Genomic DNA, 17853 nt, shown 5'->3' on the forward strand with positions numbered 1-17853 from the left:
AGTCTTCCCAAGACTATTATCCTGCCATGTATTTCCTCTATTTCTTTTATGATCAGAGACAAAAGAGGCAACCAGAGTCAACCCTCCCATTAACTCCACCAGGCGCCTACTCCAATCAGTAATAGGTCTTCCTTGTCCTCCATCTCCACCTTCAGACGTGTCTTCACCTCTTTTCTAAGTCTTCATTTCATGTACCTCTCCTTCCCACCAAGAGTTAAGGACTACTAATAGTGACCACGTCATGTCCTATGCTAACTGTAAATACCAATGAACAAAGAAATAGCTGCCATACCACCTCATTCACATTTACCCTTTTCCAGAAGCTCCCTTTCAGCTTGCTGATTTTGTCCAGTGTTTAACACAGTTCATGATTTCCAGAAACATACTGCACTACCCTGTGAAAATGGTATTTCCTATTTTCCAAAGTGTCTGCTTCAGGGAAAAAAACCCAGAACTTTCTTGAAAGATTTACAAAATTCAAAATGTTTAGGAGAAAGCACACACACACAGACAGAAAAAAATCTTGTCACAGAGAACTTGAAAAACCTACAGTTCGGTCCAGGTCTCAGGGTTTTTTATGAATGTAAATCCTACCACCAGCAGCACTCCAGTCTGGTCTCCCTGCACAGTCTCTGGGTGGGCAAGCTTCACTGGAGATCGCAGCTGTCAGGGCAGTGTGGTCAGCTAGTCAGGGAGGTCACAGAAAAGAATCACTAAGAGAGCACAGAATACATTGGACAGGCAGAAAGAAAAAACCCCAACAATTTCCATTTAAAAGGCTTTTAAGGACTTCTGAAAAGCAGTACCTGAGGTTTGCTATTCCTCCTATGGGAAAAGCACAGAAAATTTGGTTATCGAAATGACATTGCCAGCTGCCACCACCTCTTGTGAGAGCAGCAGCTGCAGGAACTTATTAATGGCTGCTGACTGTGAATTCAACATGAGCCATTTGTCAACTCATACTCCTTGGGAATGACTGTTTTTGGTCTGAGCAGCATGAGGAAATAACGTACAGCACTCCAGCAAGAGACAGTAGCTCCAATAAAAACTCACACTAGAGAGAGTACTTGTATAGCTTCAGTGTTTACGACTCCCATAAACAGAAAACGAAGGCATGCTTTTGCTGTTGTGAAACGTTCAGAATGAGCATGTGCATGCCCGGGCTCTGGCAGGTAGCTGCAGGGGGCATTGTTTTCTGCAGGGTGGAGCCAGGGCACTGTGGCAACGTCTCAAGGGTGCAGCCCACTGAGGATGAGCCATGCGATGAGGAGCGTGGCACTGCCATGAATACATTAGACAGTGCAGCAGAATGAGAAGGCAATTGCCAGGGCCCTCGCAGAGAATCTGCAGTCCAGATCCAGAGCCACAGATGGTAAGGCTGCAAGGACAGCCAGAAGTCATGTTCACACAGGTGGTTATGGGTGGCCATCAGGGTGAGGAATACCAGAAGCCCGTTCCTGTTCCACCTGCTGACTTGCAGCTTAAGCACAGGCATAGTGCCCTAGTCACCAGTGGTCAGGATGGGCAGCACATGCCAGGGATTTCATCAGGACCAGGTGAGCCTGAATTTAATGTCTACGGGAATGAGGAAGGTCATGAGACATCTGCAGGGGCCAGAGACACCAACTTGCTGACCCTGCCTGAAACCTTGGGAGACCTCTTACTTACTCATCACCACAATTTAATATCACAATTTGATGATCACATTAGCCGGTGGGATGGAGTAAAATCCCAGCAGGCAAATGACACCAAATTGTAGCAAGGCAGCAGGCAGAGCTTCCATTTAGTGGGACATGGACCAGTAGTAGAAATGAACCAACTTGAATGTCATCCCACACCCCAGAGAAGCGTCCTAACCACTGTAGGCTTTGGGATTTTATTCTCCTTTTTCTTGATGGGAAAATTGTGCTCAGGTTCCTCACTCCAAGTGACAGTGCAGGATTAACAGTCCTAATCAACAAGTCAGTTTAAGATGTTTCCTAAAGATTTTTTCTTGATCACCACTTCAGTGATTTGTATTGGAAGTCTAAAAAGCTATATAGGGTCTTAACGCTCCGGGAAAGCTACCTACAACCAGTTAAATGGTACAATTAGTATTTTGGTGGTTCAAGTCTTTGGGATAGTTTTAGCTGTACATCATATTAGGTAATCTTGAGGTAATCAACAGCCATCTGAGAGTTATAAACAGATTTCTCAAGAGTCAGAGTAGAAAATGAAGTATCATACAAACTACTCTATTGTTAAAAAAATAACAAAACTAAACAAACAAAAAATTAGCTGCACAGTTGGTGCTGTTTCACTTGCCAGCTTTCCTTTGTCACCTTGAAAAGTAGTCACTGAATATATTTTAATAGAATGCAAAGCCATTTTAATAGAAAGCAATGCAATTTAATACATATACAATTTAATAGAATAGAATCTAATTAATTTTAGAGAAGAATTCTGAATATAGCTTTGTGTGATGCCTACTTCAAAGGTAGGAAAAAACCATACATATATCTCGTTCATTCTTTGTTAGAGAAGACACAACAGTGGCTGAAAACTGTACATATTAAATAACTGCCTGTTATAATTATGTTGCAATCATTATACATCTACATTTTTGTCCCATTGTGTATAATTAGACATAATTGCACATACATGTATCTGTGATAGAAGTGCCAAACAGAAACATTTGCAGTGATTATCTTCTATATTTCTGCATATAACATTTGAAATACTGCATTTATCTAAACATTCTAAAATAGGTGAACAACTACTTCAAAACTGCAAAGCTTGCTTTACAGTTGGTTTATCACGGAAGTAAGATTTCTGTTCTAGTTTCACATTGTTAATAACATTAAGTAGTGTCATTAATTTAGGTGTTACACTAATGTGCTTGGTAGTGATCCATGTATATCTAATAACATATATTTTAATTGAAGGAATACGTAGTTCATATTTACAAAATTAAAACATTGAAAAAAGTTTTGTTCATTAAACAAATGACACAGTAGTCACTAATACTTGAAGCTACAAGATACACTTATATCATGAGAGCATTAAATGTTAATCTTCTTGGGCTAGATGCAGAGGAAATAAAAATATATTACATTTTTTTGCTAAATCACACAACTAGTGATTTCAAGTCTGCTGGTAGATTTCAGAGGTACTTCTAATCTGACCTTTTCCTGAGCTCACTGATTTTTTATTTTTTTTTTGTAGGTTGCATATGACAACAGAAGCCAAGTTAACCATAGAAGTAACAAATCCCACTTGATTACAACTGATCATTTTGTTCAACTATATATTAGCAGCCTAGCTGGGAGCTACAAACGAAATAGCAGAGAGAAGAACTGACTTTTCTTTCTGCTTCTAAGGTAAGTAGTGAAGCAGTAGAGAATGGCATGTGAGAGAGAGGAAGAAGGAGGGAGGTAATGAATTTAGCAAAAGAATTCTGCAAATTCTCCTCTTAACAGAAAGTTATTGAAATTGACTCCTTGAAAACATGACAGTGTAGACTTTGCCTGAATTAAATAAGAACAGAGAAACTATCAATATATTCAGAATTTTGGAAGTGATAAATCATGTTTAATGACTCAAAGCCAAATATTTTCAGGGTAGGGTAGCGTATCATGAAGGGAAAAAGAAAACACCACTCAGCTGAGTTCCCAAGCAAGGCGGGTACAAAAATTTGTACAGGCCTCTAGCATGGACAGCACATTTCCCTCTCAGAGGGATCAGCCAGTACTCATTTTGCTTGTGGAAAGTCATTCTGAAAATTCTGGATGTGACATCGTATGCCAGTAGGCCCCATACTGAATGACCAATAGGAAAGACTTTGCCAAGTTAAGAAGTGCAATACATCTGAGGCAAAATGGTTTATGAAGCAGTAGGATACTGTAACCTCCTGCTAGCACAAATAAATCTGAGACCTCTACAGCATATTTCATATGCAGAGACATTGACCTTAACTTGTCATCTTCTGAAATTGAACCACAGATTCATTGCACTTTTATGAACATTTAAATCAGCCAGGAGTACAGCGCTTCTTCATAATAAGCACGAAAATGCAAAGGGATTTTTATTATTACCGGGTTTTGACGATGCAGGGGCCCACAAATTAGTAACAAGAAGGCTAGGAGCTATTAACGGGTTTCTTTAAGAGGATTAAGCCAGAGGACACTCTGAACATTGACTTTTCTAAAGTACAGAAAGTAGGGCAACTTCCCATCTCATTTTCATCACAAGCTTTTTTTCATCCCCTTTAAATCCTGCAGGTTCTATATGAGTGAATTCTGTTAAATACTCCTTGAGCATATATAAACTTTTCTGTCATTGGTTTACCTTCTCATATTCATATAATCATAAAGGAAAATCATTGTTACCTGTCAGCTGTCTTTGAATTAGCAATAAACCTCAGTTTATTTTTTTAAAAAAACGCAACCAATAAAATATGAATCAAGAGGAAAATTCAAAACAAGACATTGAACTGGAGCTGGAACAGCCATCCTTACCATCATCCCAGAAATCTTGGAAGAAAAGCTGGACAAAATATTTATAAAAAATAATTATCTTACACAAAATGCTATTTTAGTAGAATGCAAATCTTCCTCAGTAGCATGCGAATTCCACTGGAGACTTTGAGAGAAACCAGCTGCTGTACTATCTGTCCTGGTCTACTTGCCTCACCTTCGTTGCTTGGATTCCCTAAAAGCTTCCCTTGTAGTCCCTGTGTTTTAAGAAAGTTAAAGGTCATTTTTCTGATCTCCTCTACCATTCATAAACATAAACTTTGTCTCTACTAATAATAAATATTCTAATATGTACATTTGCATGTATGTAAAGCTCGAGTGGAAAGAGTATTGTCTATTCATTCCAAAGTAATCTTGAAAGATCTACACCTGACAAGACACACATATAAAGGGGGGGGGGGGTTTAGAGCTTACGTTTACAGTACATGGTCCATATTAATGGTGGAAGTTTGAAGAGCAAGAGCTGATGGAGAAAATCAAGATAGAGATACGACAATCTTCCTGAAAGACAGGTTTCAGAATGAAATCTGAACGTTCCCTCTTCTTTTGAGGATGGAATTAAGCATAAGATTACAGTAACACAAACTGCATTTTAGAGAACCAAACACTCAATTGTTTCCTTGAGACTGTTGTTCTCAAAGTTAAATATAGTTTTAAATATTTTGCTGAATCTGGAGAGGAAGTAACTGAAAATTTTCTAGCATTTTCAGTTTAAAAAAATATATTATTGTGGTCTAATGAACGAACTATGATCTCATTTACCTCCTTGTTTCTCTCTCAAAGGGATTCTTTTTGCTGATGTGTTTCAACCATATAACGTTCTATCTGTGTTGTATTATTGTTACTGTATTATTATGTTTCAGATACACAAGGAACTCCCAGATACTTGTAACAGTCATAAGGAATATACAACAGTCCCTCAACAACTCCTTGTTTAAACTGACAGGGAGTGAGGAGAGTATTTCTAATTCTGTCTTAAAAGTACTTATCTTACAGCATGCTTAAAATTAGTGAAAACATTCCAAGCTTCTTCTTGGTGAAAAGTCCATGTGCTTCTTGCTCCCTTCAACACTCCAAATGACAGAGCTTAAAATGACTCATCCCTTTGATTAAAACAGCACGTTGTATGTTCAGAACTAAATCTTTGGAATATTAGAACAGCAATTTTCAGAAGTGTGAAATACACTAAATTTTTTCTGTACAGTGTGTACCTCTGTGTTATCCCAAAAGAGAGAGCTGCCTTTGAAGATAATCTGAAACCTGAACTTTAAATGCTGAAAGTACTGGCCAGTTACTGTTCTTTGAAATGTGAAGTCAATGCTGTGTGTCTTGAAAGAATCTTACTGTGATAAAATTTCATTAATTACTTTGAGGGATTCACAGACCTTTGCTTGACTTCTTTGAGTCTTACATGATCAAATTAGTCCATAAGGAAGAAGCTGTGTCAGATTACAGTGGAGTGGAATATGACTAATTTTCTTACAGGAGCTGCACCTGTTAGAACCTATGACCAATTAAATATATGCTAGCAGCTTAGATTGCTATAATAGTTGCTGAATGCCACATGCAATACTCTTGAGTTACTGCATAAGAAACAAAAGTACATATTGTCCTGTATATTTTGCTCTCCTGGTAGGAGTCAAAGGCCTGACACAAGCCTATTTCATACTCAGTATTAAGTTTGCCCACCCATCAGCAGCTTTTCACAGCATATTGTGCTTCCCAGACCAGCAGTGATACACCCTGCCCATGAGAGTGGTCAAACATTGCAATATGTAGCCTAGAGAACCTGCAGTACCCCATTCCTAGAAATGCTTGAAAAAATCAAGGCATGGGTCCTGTGAAACCTTTCACAGCCATAGTTTAAGCTAGAAGTCAGACCAGAGAACTCCCAGAGGTTTCATTCAGTCTAATTTATTTTACAACTCTGCAATACTTTATTGTCAAAGTTTAAAAAGCACCATTAGAAAAAAGTGGGGATTTAGTGGCGATTTATTGGGGATTTCTTCTGATGCCTTCACTATTTGTGTAACTAGTGAGAATGTATTATACTTAAAAATTCATTCAGTTGTATATTATTGGGGTCAATTCCTTATTCACCCTAAAGAATCTTACGTAGTGTCTTTATTTAACATCCCTCCTTTGAAAACAAGTATAGTACTTAAAAAACAAGTACAGCATTACCCTGACTGACAATATACAACAAAGCCAATATAAAAGTGTGAAAGAGCGTACTGTGCTAATTTAAACATAACATTATCCATGCCAGAAATAGATTCATACATAGAGTTATAAGGCTTCATGAAATGAAGAAAAAAGTATTTAACATATAAATGGTCAAGAAAAAGCTATTTCACTGTATTCTACAAACATCTTAAGGAGTTGCAAACAGATGTCACAGTTTAGCCCCACCCAGCTAAATTTTGACAGCTAAAATCATGCAGCTGAGCTCCCAAGTCCCTTCCTCACCTCTTCTCCCCAAAGTTTGGGAGACTGCAAGACTTAAAAGCAAGATTTATATCCTCACCTTTACTGTCATGACTTGGAAGCCATTTTCACTCCCACATACCAGATAGAACAAAGCCAGGAGGTTGCACAGCCCCTGAAGTAGGGTAGAGCTGAACTCATCTCTTAATTTAGCCCAAAGGTTGCACAGTGAATATAATTCCTCACTACCTCTGTAAGTTTTTTTTTCTCGATTTTCTTATGAAACAGCACAAGCGTTTCAGTATTTGATTTATATTCCAGGGACATTCATGACATCACAGATACAAGGCTAAACAGGTGCTTTTTCCTGTAAGCCTATAACAATTTGGTTCGTATTGATTTGTGAAATTGTGTTTTCTTGCTTTTCTCACATCTTTACAAGAAATTAAGACACAGATAATAAAGATCTAGAAAATCCCATCAATAAAGATCTAGTAAATCTCCTCAATAAAGCGTATACTCCCATTACTGCTTATACGAATTAGAACTCTCATTAGCAAAGTTTTCAAATAGTAGAAATTGCATTAAAGTCATTAAAGTATGTAATGCCACATATATGAATTAAGTTTAAGAAAATGTACTTCAGCAGAAAGTAAAATTGTACACTGATCTTTTGCAGCATCCTTCATCTTTTCATGAGGTACGTAGTGCTGAATCTTTCAGCACCGCAGAGAAATTTAATCTGACTTCAACTGGTCTTTTTTTTCAATTGCTAACTACAATAATGATGTCATTGAACAGAAAAAAAAATTGAATTGCCCTCAATTTTTCCCAGAATGAAAATCCGAAACACAAACATATTCATGTTTTAGCATGGTGCTTCACGTTATGAGGTGAACAACTACAAATTTAAGGCTCTTGCTATTGTAAAAACATAGCCATCCATTTTTGTATTTTTATATTCATTGGTTTTAGATTATTTTGTATTTATTTATTTTTTGCTGCTGTTTTATTGACTAAGAAGTGATGTACATGTAGTTAAGGAACTTGTTTGTGGTCAGGTAATGAGTCAAGCCTTGTATATATAGTGACTGCTGGTCCAAAGTACCAATAGGCACTTAACTGAAACTTGAGTAACCAACACTTAATTCAAGTCTAGAAAAAAACTCAGAATGCTTCTTCATTCATGATGGTGCTAGTTATTGAGACTATGTGTGACCATATAAGCACGCTACTGTAAGAAGTATCCTACTGGAAGCATGCACAGTCAGCAATTATTTGAATGCTGCACTAGCACAGACATCATATCAACAAGAAGAAAATATAAAACTCAAAGAATTAACACTGAACAAAGTTTATCTCCACAAGCATTTATTTAACTTCATAAACTTCTCAGAAAAGCATCAAATAAACAAAGTTTTATTTAACCAAAACTGGTTTCAAAAATCACTGGAGTGCGTTTCATTGAATCTCCTTTTTGCAATAGACATACTGGTAGATTGAAGCAGTTTCTAACATAGAAAATAATCTCTGCGATGTAACATATTGTAAATTCATATTTATAATATCCATATTTGTGATATCACATGAAGACTACTCTGTGTTTGATTATTGGTGCATAGGCATTTTTTTATATTTTACTATTGATGTTTGGAAACACATTTATAGGCCCTGACAGTAAACCAGAGAAAGTTCAGAGGATCATCACATATGTTCAAGGTGAAAGACTGGGGAAAATAGTCCCCATTAGCCTAGGAAAGAGATGACTGAGGAAAGACAGACACATAAAATCATGAATTGCAGGTAGAAGGTGAATAACAAATGACTATTTTGTCATTTCTACGGGCTATCTATCTTTTATTCTTGAAAATAATTAAAATTGGCTGAAGTTTAAATCATGAGATGCATCATCTTAGAGCCTTCTTATTGTGATAAATTTACAGCAACAGAATCTGTGGAACCTAAACCCTAAACTGTAGAGCTTCCGATGTTTCATGTATGCTACAGCTGCTAAGCACTAAGCACAAGTGAAAGTCAAAAAGGACAAGGTTACACTACAGATCTAATAAACTGTGTTAACAAGAGGTTAGTAAAATGTTTCAGAAACTCAAAACCTGACAACTTACAGAGGTTAGTAAGATGCTTCAGAAACTCAAAATGTAACAACTTTATACTAGTGTTTACACTAAGTGTATGGTTGATTTATATACAACATTGGTATATTAGCTAGTTGTGAGGAAATAAAAGCAAAAGTATGGCAGGTTTGCATGGTACTTTTTGAATTTATTACGGGATAATATATACCAAATCATTAACTTTTCTCCACTGCCATTCTGCAGGTTAATTAGGGAACAATTTTCGCAATTTTGACTTTGCAAATCAAAATTATGGAAACAGCTCTTAAAGCATCATCCTACACTGCAATTCTGTTGCTGAGATGTAATATGCATTGATCTTTGGTTACAGTAATAGGCCTAAACAACAAACAAACAACAACCCCCAAAAAAATTTATCAAGACAAACTACTTTGATGTGACCAAACTCTCACTTTTATTCATCTATCTGCTTTACTAGGTGTATAAAGCACATAATTTTCTCACTTCTCATATTATGATCTCTCAGATTATAAAGTTTATTGCTGAACATTAAGGAAGAATGTATGTTTCACTGGCTAGAAAACACTCCAGGTGCAAGGCCACAAATATTGGCACACTTACACTGTTTTTCTTTTGCATTGGCCTGCACTTATATTATAATTAAGCTACTTCAGCCTTGCTGTAAAATGTGCCATTGCACCAAGGACGGTAACTTGTATATACTCTGCCAAGACCTGTGCTTTCAGAAAAATTGACAGCAAAACAGAGCTCTTTGACGTAGCAAAAACTTACAAGCATTCTCCAAGTCACAGTCTTCCTTCAGAAAATGTCAGACTACTAAAGAACACATCTGAGGTAATTAAAAAAATGGCAAACCTTGTTCTGTTCATTAAAACATTTGATTTAAATGGGAAACTTCACATCTATTGCTCTAACAGCTTAGTCATTTTCAAAGACAGTGTAGGAGTATCTCAGTCTCAGTGAAAATTAGTTGAAACTAAAAACCATCACATTTTTAGGTGGTGTGTGAGCCTGGTCGAGTGAAGGGTATTGTTTTTTTTCAATTTTCTTTATTCCCAGCACTGATCTGATTATTTCCTAATACATGCTGCTGCAGAAGCAAAACACATAGCAGAAGTATAAAGCATTCCAGCAGCCCTTGATGTAACACAGGAGCTGACACAGAGCTGATAAAATTGATTTTTTTTGTAAATAAGGGAAAACCTGACAGTGAAAAGACATCACCACTTCTTCCCAAAGCCCTTCAGGAAGTTTATTTTGAATGAGACTGAGAATCTGGTACATTAATTAATTCAGCCACGCAATCCATTACTTAATTATATGAAGAAGTCATTGTGGTTCTGCTGTTGTAGAGTAGCCCTATACTCATGGCTGTGATCTGCTAGTCATAACATCTGCAGCCTATAGCATTCTAACCTGAATGATGCAATAATTAGTTTTTTAGATGGCAGTGAGTTCTTTAGAATTCATAAAATATAATTAGTGGTGTTACATCCTAACTAATTCTATATTATTGGACAGACATTATAACCAACTGCTTTTAAAATTTAATACCTATGCCGTAGAGAAGTTTATAGAGGAGTTTAGTAAAGTTGTAAGTTGAAGTACAATAATGGCTGTATATTGAAGTAGCCTAAGACTGTTCAGGGCAAAGCCAGCTGCCAGCAGCCTATCTTTCAGTCTTATCTATTACAGCTAGCTTCATTGCTGCCTTTCTGGTTTACAGCCAGAAAAGAGAATATAAATTAATTTACAGATGCATACCATTTCTTCAATAATCTGGGCAATCTAGCTTCAGTTTAAATGCTTCTGTGCTATAAACCAATGCATCAGACTACGATGACTCTTAATATCCTGCTCCATCTAGTGGCTGAAAATCTGAAAATGATAAAGGAGACAATATAAACAGACAATAAATCTTCCATACTGGCAAGAGCTGCTTTGCAAGATGAGTTAATATATATTAATACTTATGTATACATATACACAAACAGAAGGTGCAGGTCATTAGAAACCACAGCCTCCTCATACAACATATCATCTGTCCTATTTTCAGCAATTCAGGCCCTTTGAATAAATGTGCACTCCAGTGCTGCAGTCATAATCCACTCAACATAAAGCAAATGAAAGCAGATTAAAACTGTCCTGCCAAAAGAAAAAAGGGGTTTTTTATGTCAATAATTATTTTATTCAAAAATCTTGGAACTTGATCCTTAAAATGTCACCAGTAGGAAAAAGTGCATGTTGGGAAGAATCTAGAAATTTCACAGAGCACAGAGCTATACAAAATGTATCTATTAACTTAATGCACAAGTGTTAAAAAGTCAAGCTACAAGCACATATCCACATATATTTAAACTTCATAAGTAGTCACATTGCAGAAAATAAAAAAAAAATTTCAACATATCCTAGAGTATCAGAACCTGAGCTTGTATAAAGTACATAACTGACATCTTTTACAGAACTCTCTCTGGCAGCACTGCTTTAGTGCTTATTTATTAAATTTCATGCTATGCAACAAAATTAAGGGCTTGCTCCATTGGATAAACTGCACTTAGCTAAAGTGACTTTGGAGCATCAACTGCCATTGCTGGCTTTTGCATTGTGGTTTTAGAGTCTTATCTTCACAAGTCTTGTATATTCAGTATGAATAGGAAACTAATTAAGTTTATAAAATGTGTAGAACATTAAACATAATATAGTCATTTTATCTCTGAAAATAGGTAAAAATAAACATAAACAGGCAATAAGGCCAGAATTGAGGTCAAACGATATTACAAGCAATAATTAATTTTATATCTGTTACTCTGCAGTTTAGCAATAAGTAAGCCCTAGTTAATAAAACCTACAGTAATCTCTGTCACTTACACATCAATACGCTAAGATTTTAAAGTTACAATATGACAAAAAAAGAAAGAAAAAATGTGAGTAATTTCTAGAGTTTTTGTAATTTCAAGGGCCAGTAGATAGAAACACGAATTGTATTAAAGATGGTTGTTTTATGTGGAAGTCTTCAGCAATAAACTCACTAATAAAACTAAGGCTTTCCCCTTCCATATTTTCTGGCAGTAGGTGCATCAATTGATTTGAGATAGTACAAAGGTTTCACAAGCTTTCATATCAAGGTATTTACATAGCTGTTGTCAAGAAATAGTAAAAGACCAGTGTAAAGAAAAAAATCTGTAACACATTGAGTGCATTTATGTGCAGTGTCCATATCCCAATGAGTTCTCACAGACGCTTCAACATATGCAACAAACTCAAATTATGGAAATTACATGTCACCGCTATCCTTGTTCTCAAGCTGTGAAGCACACTGTGAAGAACAGAAATAAGCAAAGTTTTACACAATGTTTCTTCCTTGTTCAAGTCGATTAAAAAGAATGGATTTCAATTCCAATAACAGGAAATATTTTGTCCTTCAGGTTTTTAAACTGGAAGGAACTTTCATTTTTGTGCCTTCTTTGCTGACAGTTTAAAGGGAATCAAGTAAGAGTTAAGTTTGGGCAATGATATCACATATGGAAAATAAGTTCAAGGGAAAAAAACCACAAGCATTTCAGAAGACATTAAAATATGTTTAGCTTGTAATCATGAAACTTTTAACTGCAGATACTTACTAAGAAATAATCTCACTTGTTAATGGTCCAGGATACAGTTAAGACCATTAACTCCTCCCAACTGGCCATTAACTGGAAAAAGAGCAAGAATCCAATTGAGATTAAGAACCATTCGCTTAGCTCTCTGGATACTAAATCACCTTCTTCACACCCGAACACTAAAATGCAAAGAATTCAGTTTTTCTGCTTCTTCAATTCAAAGAAAGGAGAACCGTCATCCACAAAGAATCATCCAGACTTCAATGTACTTCTCCTGCCTACCTGTTCACAGTCATTGCTTCCTCTCATTTTAAAGCTTTTTTTATTCCTTAGAATGCATGTTTCAGTTGCCCTCTTATAGAGCAACAACAGAAACCCCACTTTCATCCACTTTTACTCCTGTTACAGTAGAAGGTTTTTTAAAACACAAATGAAGTCACCAGTTAAGTAAGATTAAGCACCATTAAATGACAGACGAAAAAGTTTACATCTTCACCTGGTCAGATACAGCACTAACACTCACCAGACTTCCCAGCCTCCATGGCTGGGAACATATCATTCCACTGATATACAACGAGCTCACACTACCTTCATCAAATACCATCAGAAGGTCATCTCTTCAGCCTCCTTACTCACCCCTCTGCCTCATCACTTTTGTTTGTCCCAGCAACAACCACTTCATTTTGCCAGCATAATGTTTTGGTCAAGTCAGAGAAGTTACCAAGATAAAATTCATCTGAAACACAGTTATACTTTTGGGGAATGTGATAGTTGCAGCTTGAAGTAACTGCAAATCTGCAGCCCTGCCCTATGCATACTTCAGCACTAGCTGAACCTCCTTGCACACAAAAGGTGCTTTAAACTAATACATGGTTTCTCACGAATTTTCTCATTTATTGCAGTATAATAAATATAATACTGTATCATGTTTTAAAAACAGCATATAGATTTACTGTATATGTAAAGTAACAAACACTGTCCTTCTATATACTCTTACTACTTCCATTACTAATTGGAAGTAGGTGCTAGGCTACTTTTCTAAGATTTCGGTCATTCTCTGCACTATAAAGTAAAATTATCAGTTTGATTTTGAGCAAGGTCAGACCAAAAGTAAGGGTAAGCACTGAAATTTTATGTGTCCAGGAAAAGACATTCTTCTATACTGTGTCCAAACTGATTTGATTTGTTTACAGTTCTGATGAAACGATTTTGGAAATAAGAACCTTGTTTGTACATATATTTTCTGCCTCCTGAGATACAACTGTTATACTTGAGTGTCCAAATCAAGTTTATGCTAATGAATACTGCCAACGTCTTACAGCCAAAATAACTGAGGAAACAATAGATGTTTCATTTGCAAGATGCATCAACAGGATTGCCAAAGAAATCTGACTCAAGACTGTATATTTTAGTGATGATGTACAAATGAAGTGGAATGAAAGCAGCTTGAATTTCAGATAAATCAGTGGGCATGCTGTGTGGGCTGTTAGGCCAATCTTGCTTTGACTTATTAACTGAGCATATCTAATCTGTAAGCTTCAATAGAAAATAAAAAAAGAACACCAAGATGTCATTTTCACAAAAATACTTTTCCAAGTATGAGTTATGTGGTTGCTTTACAGGCATGTTTTTGTTTCTTCATTTTATAGTCAGTATTGTCGTATTTATGTATTATATTTTCTCCTAAAAATAGTTTCCCCATTTCTGGAACATGAAGTAAAAAATCAAAGAAGGGAAGTCTGCAGCAGATAAGGCATATTTAGCCTTTACTGTTCAGTGTTTTCCCTTATGCATGGAACCTCTCAGTATTTGTTGCTCAGAGAGATTGGAGGTACCAGGATTGTAGACACGTAAGGTGCTTCGTGCATACTGAACCATGCAATCATGTTAGCAGGGTGCTGAGCCTGAGCAACAGTGTCTTTTCTTTCAGTAGAGTTTACTAACTTGGGTTTAACACCACGTTAGTAAAGCCATACGTCTTTCGGTCAGATCAGAACAGCAGCAGCAGCAGTTCCCTGCTGCTTGCAATGCACCCTGACAATAGGTTCATTGAAGATTTTGTTAGAACAATTAGGTGGAAAGTAGAAGATGCATATTCCAGCTCAAATTAGCACAGAAATATAATTAGTTCAACTACAATTAATGAGACTTATCCAAAGGCACTTCTTCAAGAATACAGAGAAGCTTGCAAACAGAAACTGAGGTGCCTTTAGACCAAGATAGAAGAAACCACTCAAGGATTTCAAAATCTAAAAGCTGGACTCTGTCCCAAACACAACTTTATTCCCGCGAGCCCTGCCTCTGGCTCAATGCTGTTAGCCTTGTGCAGGCATTGCACACAGACTGAATGTGTGTGGCTTCCTACATGTGCTGAATGTCTTTCTGAAGCAGGCAATGTTTTTTTTCTGAATCACACCAACAATTAAAGCCATTATGGCAACACAAACACTACTCTCATACTTTTACTGTTTTTTTTCTAAACTAAAGAGGAAGTGAATATTTCCATCAATGAACCTTCTTGCAGATGCACAAATGTTATATAAGCATAAAAATTAAAACAGATTCATCACTGTGGCCCAAGGCAAAGACCACCAGTGATGTTAAAAGCCTAGATAATATTTCCACAAGTGGAGCATGAGATGAAAGGGTGAGTTGCACTGAAGAATGAAGGAAAGAGTCCCAGATCAAAAAATACACATCTCTTGTAGCATGGAAGCCCAGCGTTATTGACTGTAAAATACAGATGCTATGAACTGGTCTGCATTCAAAAAGTATAAAATTATCCCTGATGGGATGGTTTAAATTACCCATGAATGAAGAAAGCCATTGATGAACTTAGTTAGAAAAAACATATAACAACCAACACCTAGCTCATTTCTCTAGCCCAGTTCCGTGATCATCTTGTTTCATAGTAAAGCCAAGCACCAAGAAAAAATACTTCTATAGTACCCAAAGTTTGTTCTAGACATTCACTGATTTGACTACATTTGCAGTATCCTGAAGATAAAATCAGGATATTATAGAGCGTATAAGAGGGAAGAACTAGGGTGCAAACCCCCCAAACTATGCACATAAAGCATGGAGTGTTTCATGCATTTGAGCATGGCAGGAAGAGGTAGAAATTTGTACTTTCTTGTCACCTTAAGGCTTGCTATTGCGACCTCAACAATCATTTCGATGGGACACAAATCTGAAAACAAAAAGGCACAATACCCTATAAAAAGTGTTTGTAATCTGTCATCAGCAGATTTATTTTAACTTTTAGTAACTATTTCCAGTGCTCCAAGTCACATTTTTGAAGTTACAACTTAAGAAAAGATAAGTTTTCTATTTCTTGTCCCAAGACCAAAAACAGGCTAACTAGGTACCTGGCATTCTGAATGATTCTTTAAAATTAATTTAAGTATTATGTTAAAAAATACAGTATAGTTCATTGAATCTCTATACTGATGGACCGTTGTTCTTATTATTTCTTGTGCTCATTAATTTTCTATACCAATGGAGTCTTGAAAAATTTAGCCTCCTAGCTTCCACTGCTTACGCAGAGCCAAACCTGAATTGCTGCCAAGCCTGCAGTACCAGTGTGTGACACCTGCCACAGCTTCTCAACAACCATTTGGACCTTCCACGCACAATGCAGCAAACACAGGCTCATGATCATTCTGAGTGTGTGGACAAAAGTACTGCACAAAGTATCTGTCAAGATTTCTGGCACAGGGTCATTGCTGAGCTGCATAATATTGCAGCAACATTTTAATTTGTCAAGGAAAAAAAAAGCAGAAAACCTTTTTAATACACTGCAGTTGGCATGGTATGTCAACTTTTCAGATTTGACTCCTTTTTAGTCTGTGGAAAAAAATCAACTTAATCTTGTGAGAAGCTCTATTGGCCTAGGGTACTTCACAAGAAATAGCTGGAAAATTTAAACCCAAGAATCTGAGGCTAACACTGAGAACGGAAAGGTCAGTTTTTACAAGCACCTAATTCTTTTAAAAAACAAGAATATTTATACACTCAGCATTTACTGAATTGTCACCTATCTTAACTTCATAGTCTCTTATTACTTAAGTGTTGCACTCAAGTCCAAATTGTTTGAGTGCAGTGCAGGAAATCCTAGAAAACATGTATTGTTTGCTTTTCACACATAATCTCAATGCCGTCTAGTTTGTTTGAGGAATTCTCACTGACAACTGTGTAAAGTACTTTAAAGTTCGCAGGGGACACCAAGAAACAACATACAAATATATCTTAAGTAGCTTCTTACACTGACTGGGATAAGAATTTTAGTCATTTTCAATGCCTTCACACCTGAATCTAACTATTACCCAGGAAGAAAAATTCATTAGACTTGGGTAACTTTTACATTTAGCAAAGCTGAAGCATTTGGAAGTTCCTTTCACATACATAGCCTTACAATTTTTAAAATAAAGAAAAAGCTAAACAAAATAGCTCTTTAACTGTTGCATGGACTGTAGCTTCATTATTCAAAAAACATCCAATACACTTCAGTTTTTGTAATATTAACTCCAAAAGGCTGAGGCAGACTCTCCATAACAGCTGAAGTATTTGAGAAAACAGATATGCCCCAAAAAGTTGTAATAAGCCCTACTCACTCACAAATGCAGGAAGACTAAGTGAATCTGAAATTATTGTTATCGTCAGGATTATTAAAAAAAAAAAAAAAAAAAAATTTGCCTGGATTACTCTCTGTATTGGTTACTGAAGGTTTAAACAGAAAACTTCATTTTATTCTCTCCTTCTCGGGGAACTATTTTGAAGGAATGAAGTTGCTTTTTACCAGGTTATTGAAATTATCTTTTTGTAGGGAAACAATCAGAGTAAGACAAGAGCAGAGAGGTCACATAAGAAAGTGACCAAAACCGGTATCTAAGTGAAAAGGAAGGATTTTACAACTAGAAAGAAGCTGAACCATGAACTTGTACCAGCTAAGCCTATTTTCCTGCAGACTCGTCCTACACCCTCAGTGCATCTCCCAGCCTTCGCACAGCTGTCTCAGTGCAGTTACTCCTCCAGATCTATATGCAATTACCTAGCTGACCCCTAACTGCCAAAAAAGGCAGATGGCTGACTTACAACTTTCATTACCGAATGGCACCCAGCTACACATCCTGATGACGTTTCATGAAATTTTTTTTATGTAAGTTTCACATATTTGTGTCTTCTGTGTCTGTCAAA

This window comes from Cuculus canorus, chromosome Z, assembly GCF_017976375.1.
Source record: "Cuculus canorus isolate bCucCan1 chromosome Z, bCucCan1.pri, whole genome shotgun sequence".
Classification (NCBI taxonomy): Eukaryota; Metazoa; Chordata; class Aves; order Cuculiformes; family Cuculidae; genus Cuculus; species Cuculus canorus.